This window comes from Mugil cephalus, chromosome 9, assembly GCF_022458985.1.
Source record: "Mugil cephalus isolate CIBA_MC_2020 chromosome 9, CIBA_Mcephalus_1.1, whole genome shotgun sequence".
Taxonomy (NCBI): Eukaryota; Metazoa; Chordata; class Actinopteri; order Mugiliformes; family Mugilidae; genus Mugil; species Mugil cephalus.
The window spans coordinates 28,410,251-28,417,887 of NC_061778.1; the positions used below are offsets into that span (position 1 = coordinate 28,410,251).

Consider the following 7,637-nt stretch of genomic DNA (forward strand, 5'->3'; position numbering starts at 1 on the left):
AGGAAGAGGTCCCTTCTCCACGGTCACCTGACCCTTTCAGTGGCAGCCAGCTAGTCATGGCCACAATGTAATTGTTACGGTGTAATGTATGTATCTGAGACTTTGTGAAAATGTGACTTTTCTCAAGTGGTTTACAATTTGTTTAATGCGATGTAATACTATTTTTCATTCCAGACAAGCCAGCCTGGTGAACCGTCCCATGCCCAGGGTTCAGCCCAGACCAGGATGGCTCAGCAGGAGGTTTGTTTTTTTCAAATATTTCTTTAGGATGTGTTAATTGGTTATTACTGTATAGTTTGTGTGTTGATAAGATATATATCGTCATTGGATTTTGTTTTTTGTTTCACAGGTGGAGGAGTGCTTCTTTCCATTGAACCCAGTCTGGTTCAGCAGCACAGCATTACGTGCTATGGAGGAAGTGTCTCCTTTTCATCTGTCTTGCCCAATTGGTAACCAGCCCTCTCCAAAACCCAAGAGGGTAATTTAAGCGATTCATATTTTATCTATTGTTTTAGGCTTAGCTTGAACTGTCACCTGGCTCCCAACAGTCAAAACTGATTATACTTTTCAAAATAAGAAATGATACTAGTAATAATGGTAGATGACCAACATATTTGTAATGGATATTTAGTGGGTGACTTGTGTAAAGCCTAACAGGTGTCATGTTTTCTTTATAAAGGTGGCCTCCTCAGCATCAGCGAGACGACCTAGGGCCACAGCTAGACCCACCCACAGCTGCCGGTCTCCAGTGACTAGAGTATGTTCCTTCTTCTCACAACTAACACAAACACCATACACTTCCAGAGGCGTTACTACACTGTCCACTCTGTCTGAGATGTTGGTTTTCATGCCACCAGCTGGTTGGATCATCCCCTTCCAGACTGTCCTGGAGTTCGGAGGAGGAGGCCCCCTGCAGCCCGACTTCTGTGGCTCAGATAGTAGGTGTTCCTCTAATCATCGAGTCAATGTAGCTTTCATAATACAAACAATATTAATAGTTTTTGTATAATGAGGTTTAATTGGTCCTTTTTTTGTGAAGTCTGAGGCAGTGTCACCAGTGAGACGACCCTGGACCAATGGGCGTTGCTCTGGCTCCCGACTTCCTGTGACCAATGTATGTTACTTCCTGTGTTTTAAGTGAGACATGTCTAAATTATCCACACTGTTTGAAGTCTAATGTTTTTGTCATCTGTCAACAGCTGGTTGGATCACCCCCAACCAGATTGTCCTTGAGTGTCGGTGATGCTGCAACCCCCTGCTGTTCACTGGCTGCAAAGGTAAATTTCACTCCGCCTGAATAAAGTGCATTGTTCATTAAAGTCTTCAGTTTCACTGAATGTACTGTAATGTGTTCTCAAATGGCCAGGAGCAAGACACCTTCACCAACCACGCCATCCTGGACCATTATAGATGCAGGCTGCGACCCTTCCTCCCCAGCTAAGGTATTTTGTTCCATCTCCGATCCACACATAAATGTTGAGGAGAATTTTTGGTAAACACCGCATCCCAGTTTATTTCAAACCTGGAAACACACCAAGACAGAAACTGGTCCACCCCAAAGACAAAACGCCCAGACAAAAACAGAGTAATGTAGTGTATGCTGTTCAGTGTAGTGAGGAATGTACAGACTTGTACATTGGGGAAACAAAACAACCCATCCACAAAGGCATGGCCCAACACAGGAGAGCCAGAATTTAGAATGAAAAAAATTCGGGCTGCAAAAACACAGCAACGGCCAATGTCATTCAAGAGTTATTATGCAGATCCTGTAGTTCAAAGCAAAAAGAAGGAAAAACTCAACAGAAAATATGCAACAGATCCCACTTTCTGTAGCAAACTAAGAAAGAACATTACAGAGAAGTACAGGACAGATACCGCATTCCAGAACAAACAAAGAAAAAGCACTACAGAGAAGTACAAGACAGATCCTGATTTCCATAGCAAACACAAAAACTACCTGTACATGAATCATGAAGTCCGAACAAATAAGAAAAGTACATGACAAGTAGGTACACAGGCAACCAGAGCTACCGGCAAAAGAAGAAGGAACAATTTAAGATGAAATATCACAATGACCCAGAGTTTAGACGACAGTACATACAACGCATTAGCCAGTTCATGTGATGATGACTGCTCTTCCCCCTGCTCTGTTCCACAAGAGAGACTTCAGGAGTGGATCTGCCCCACCTGTGACAACCACCTGAGCAGAGACAGAATGCCACCCATTGCAGTAGCAAACAATCTAGAGTTGGCACCCATCCCCCCAGAATTGGCTATACTTAATGTGCTTGAATGGCAGCTCATTGCTAAAATCCTGCCTTTCGCTAAAATAATCGCTTTGCCAAAAGGACAACAGAAGGCTGTTCACAGAGCTGTTGTGCCTGTTCCATCAGAGATGGAAACAATCGTGAACAGTCTCCCAAGACCCAACACTGAAGCACAGCTACTGCAAGTAAAACTAAAAAGACACATTAAATACAAAGGCCGCCAGCACTTCTACACTGTCAACATGAAGAATGTGCTAGGTGGTCTGACTATACTCAAACAGCTACATTCTGAGTATAAAGACATGTAAGTCAAAGCTTCAGCCAGTAAGAGATTTGTTAATGCAACCAGACACCTCATTCAGCAGCTTCTCAGATATGCTCCACCGATGCAACATGACCAATGAACGGTACCTGGAGCACGTCATCTGTCTGACAAGCAGCTATGTAGTGTTTCTGAAGCGTGATCCAAATGATTGTTGGATCAACAATTACAATCCAGATCTGCTTCGAGCCTGGAATGCCAACATGGACATCCAATACGTTGTTGATGACTTCAGCTGCACAATGTACATGGTGTCCTATGTGTCCAAGCCAGAGCAGGAGATGACCAAATTCCTCAACTCGTCATCAAAACCCTCAAAAAATCCAAGGTTAATGAGCGCGATGAGATGAAGCAGATCGTGCAGGCGTACGCAAAGCACAGAGAGGTCAGCGCTCAAGAAGCTGCAGCTCGCACTTGCAGCTTACCCCTGAAGAAGTGCTCTCGCTCCGTTGTGTTCCTTCAGACCGATGAGGACGGTCTGAAAATGAGTCACCCCGTCAACAGAGTCAAAAACATGGAGCCAGGCTCGGAGGAGGTGTGGACGTCAGGTGTGCCAGAAAAGTACTTAGACCGACCTGTCGGACGAGACTTTGAAAGTATGTGTCTAGCCGAATTTGCATCAGAGTACAGGGTAGTGTATGGACAGTTCGTCTCCAAAACGATCAAGGGTTCCTTCAGAAGAGAACTGTAGGCAAACCAGCCATCATCAGATTTGCTGGTTTCTCAGAAAACAAAACACCAGAGAAGTTCTACAGGAGGCTGCTAAAACTTTATCTCCCACACAGATCTGATGATGAGCTGAACAATGAACAATACCCCACTTATGAAGAGTTTTACAGGTGCGCCAAAAGAGGGAATTAGTATCAGAGGTATCAGAGGTATCAGAGGTAATCAGAGGTATCGTAGATGCCAACCGGAAACGATACAAGGAGGAGGCAGAAACCTTTATGCGGCACTCCAACATATTCATCAGTGTGGTCCAGTTCCTAATGCTTGGAACACCTTTGCACCCGAGGTAGAACTGGACCGTTTGCAATGTCTCAACGAGCGTGAACCCTTGGAGACAGGGCATGAAGAGAATGAAGATGTCCCCAAATATCAAGTCAACAACAATAGGAGGGGCACCATGCCAATAAACCAAACTCTAAATTCTTTGACAATCATCCACCACAACACATAGGGACTTCCATCTCACATTGTTGATTTTAAAGCACATCACAAACTCAGACATGCAGATGTGTTATGCCTCACAGAGACAGGGTCCTCCGTGTCCCCAGTTTTCCAGCTGGAGGGATACGACACATTCGCACGTAGCAGACACCTCTCATACAACACCTGTGTGGACATGGCAAAAAAAGATGGAGGTGGAGTTGCAGTGTACTGTAGAGGCAATGTTCAAGCAGAGCCTCGCAGATACATGCAAGATGTCACTGATTAAGACTTTGCTGTTGTGAAAATCGAGGCTCCAGTCAAAGTGCTGTTGGCAACTGTTTACAAATCGCCACTTTTCAATTTGGAAAATTTTTTGCCAAACCTGAAAAGCCTCTTGGACTCACTGGAATTACTAAATCACGAGCCCATCATTGTCTGTGGAGACTTTAATGAGGATCTCTTCTCAAAAGGAAAGAAAAGCATAAGAGTCCAGACAAAGGTTACACTCAGTTGATCACAAACTCCACAACTGAAAAGAACACCCTGATTGATCACATTTATATTTCACATCCTGATAAATGTCTTCAGTCAGGTGTTCTACAAACATATAGTTATCACAGTTCAGTTTATTGTATTTTGACTGGTTAAAAGTCTCTCCAGCCAACACATTCAGCCAAATATTTATCAGTTGTGACATTTTTGTTTCCTATTTTCTATTTATACTATTTATTTATTTATCTATTTATCAATCACATCGTGTTTTTATCATGTAATTCATTTAGTCTGAATAATCTATCTCTGGGGCATGTTCAATTTTTACTATTTATGTATTTATCTATCAAGTCATGCTATAATTGCACATTCTGTGCATTTTAGCTTAATTTATTTAATTTTATTTATCCATTACATATGTTATTGCACATTGGGTGCATTTTAACTTAATTTATTTAATGTTAATTATTCAAGCGAATTTCTGGCTTTTACTTCATTAAACCTATTGGGGTCTGGGTACAAAAAATGTCTGTCTCTCTGGGTGCATATGTTATTTTAAAACAATAATGCTTTCATCATTCTGGGTGCATTTCATTTAATCATGTCTGAAAAATCTATCTTTGGGTCAATACAATCATGGATCTATGTGACTTATCAATAGCGTCACTGTTCTGGGGCCATTTTTATATCTAATCACTTGTATACTGTATATCTGGGTGCATTTTATTTCGTGACTTGCGTAATTGTTTTTATATACATGTTCTGTCTGGTATGTGTTGGCTGGAACTCATTAAGTCATATGATGATGATCATTCAAATCAAGTTCAAGTCTGTGTATTAATGTATGTATTTATCTTTTTATTTATTGATGTATCTATTCAGCTGTTTATATTACTGTTTATTTGTCTATTTAAATATGTATTTATTTATTTATTTATTAATTCAGGGTCAGCAATATCTGAGACATTAAGATAAGGACAGTGCCATGTACTTAAATGTAAGACGGGGAGCTCAAGACAAGAAGCTGCAGTTACAGCAGCTTTCCTCAATGCCACAACTAGAAGACTGAATAGGGACAGCAGTGGAGGAGGGCCGAGGACCAGGTAAAGGGAAACACTTAAGATTAAGTTTGATGTGAAACATGAAGTCAATGTTGACCAAATTGCATTAGACCAACTTTAGTTTATCGTTTTAAGTGGATGACACCAGTTCCCACTCTGACGATGCAGACCAAGTTGCTAGTGCAACCTCCTCCATCACAAAGTAAGTATCTCTTTTTTTTCTCTCTTAAAATAATTCAGATGCAAAGTATCTTAACATAAGGATGTGTTTGTCTATCAAGGAATGATGACCACAGACCAAGAAGGAAGACCTCCAGAGAACTGCAGCTGAGGACCGTGCAACCCGGCAGACAGGTAGTCCACTGTGACAAAACCACTGTGATAATTGCCAATGTAATGTTATCTGTTGTAATAACTTCTGTTTTGTCTTTATGAATACTCATGTAAGTCACACTAACAATGAAGCTGCAATAACGATGCCATAGGATTGCAGGGGATCTCTCACCACTAACAACCTAACAACAACAAGGGAGGAATATTTCATTATTTAGTTTTTATTAATGCTTTGAAACCTGTGATGTAATTTATTAATGCCTCTGCCTTTTATGTCCCTGTAAGAGACAAAAGATCCAGGCAGAAGATTGCAAGAGGACCACAGCAGATCTCCAGAGGACTCCACAGAGGACAAAACATCCCGACAGATGATGAGTGAGCAACACTTTCTAATGTGTTTGATTGACTTTAGTGTGATGCTCAAGCAATATTTGATTTAACTTGTGCTGTATTAATCTAGAGATGAAGACAACAGATCCAGGAAGAAGACCTCCAGAGGACCACAGCTGGACGGAAACCCAGTAGACCAGTGAGAAACATTTACCCCTGCATTGTCGTTGATTTCCTGTCAATGGTCAAAGTACGTGTGTGTGTGTGTGTGCATGCTTAAACACTCTGACAACTGTTGCTGAACAATATCTTAAATATTTTAGGGAGGACGACCACAGATCCAGGAAGAAGACCTCCAGAGGACCACAGTTGAAGACAGCAATCCAACAGATGACATGTAAGAGACATTTACCCCTGCCTGTCAGTGTGTGTGTGTGTGTGTGTGTTCTTATCAAAGCTTAAACACTTTGATAACTGTTACTGAAGAATGTCTTGAATATTTTAAGGATGATGACTTGGAAGAAATGGACCAAATATCACGACAGCAAGCTAGCAGAAGACAAGTAAGAGACATTTACCAAAGACTATACTGTATCTTAATGAGTTTAACATGACTTGAATCATGTTGTCTTACAGACACTTTTGTGTGTGTGTATTTGCAGACAACATTGAAGATCATTGCTGCCCTCCTGCCACATGAGCCTGAAAAATGTGTGTTTAATTTATGTATTTATTTATCTATCTATCATATCAGAAATAACGTTGTTATTGTACATTTGATGCATTTTAACTTAATTTATTTTGATGATATTTATTTATCAATCACAAATCATGTGATTACACATTGGGTGCATTTTAAATTAATTGTTGTTAATTTAATGTTATTTATTCAAGCCAAGTTCTGGCTTTTATTTCATTAAATCTACTGGTTCTGGATACAAAAAAAATGTCTCTCTGGGTGCATATATATTATTTTAACACAATGATGCTTTAATCATTGTGGGTGCATTTCATTAAGTTGTTTCTGAAAATCGATCTCTGGGTGCATATGAGTTTTATTTATTAATTTGTTAAAAATTATGCTGGGTGCGTTTTAAAGTAATTTGTTTAATGTTTTTTATTCAAGCCAAGTTCTGGCTATTATTTCACAAAATCTACTAGATCTGGGTACAAAAACTGTCTGTCTCTCTGGGTGCATATATATATTATTTTAACACAATAATGCTGTCATCATTCTGGGTGCATTTCATTTAGTCCTTTCTGAAAAGTTCATCTCTGGCTGCTTATGTATTTTATTTATTTATTTTATTTAACCACAATCATGGTTTTTGTTTGTTTTTTGACTTTGACTTTGACTTTGTCTCTGACACTTGAGATTGAAAGGTCATAGGTTGTAAAAATAAATGCTTGAAAAAGGTAAGTTTGTTGTAGGTGTGATTGATGTCTGCCTGATTGGCTCCAGTCGCGGGTTTGATTCCCATGTTGACAGAGACGGTACTCCGGGCATTAGCTCCTGTAGCCCCTTCAAAATTTCCCAGAGGGAATTTTCTATTTTTTTTTTTCCTAATCCTCCCTGTTTCCGTCCCTTAGTTATATATCAAAACATGCAGCTCGATCGGGATCCGTGTGCTATTACTTTTCTTTCCCAAATACGAATAAATACGGATAAATTTCCCGTTG

General features: G+C 40.2%; 2 long non-coding RNA genes across 4 annotated transcripts in view; both read left to right on the plus strand.

Annotated features, from left to right (window-relative positions):
• LOC125013068 overlaps positions 1 to 235 on the plus strand; it is a 2,074-nt gene extending 1,839 nt beyond the window's left edge. For both annotated transcript variants that reach the window (XR_007113359.1, XR_007113360.1), the window contains 2 exons: positions 1 to 86; positions 175 to 235. The exon at positions 1 to 86 is cut by the window's left edge. This is a non-coding gene — a long non-coding RNA (uncharacterized LOC125013068). The remainder of the gene's footprint in view (positions 87 to 174) is intronic.
• A 3,291-nt stretch (positions 236 to 3,526) lies between these two features.
• On the plus strand, positions 3,527 to 7,371 carry LOC125013067. 2 transcript variants are annotated; one of them, XR_007113357.1, is made up of 8 exons: positions 3,527 to 5,336; positions 5,430 to 5,496; positions 5,576 to 5,648; positions 5,743 to 6,002; positions 6,088 to 6,207; positions 6,281 to 6,354; positions 6,464 to 6,520; positions 6,620 to 7,371. It is a non-coding gene; the product is annotated as an uncharacterized LOC125013067 (long non-coding RNA). The 2 variants fall into 2 exon arrangements; XR_007113358.1 differs by having other exon boundaries at positions 6,088 to 6,156.
• Positions 7,372 to 7,637: the final 266 nt, after the last annotated feature.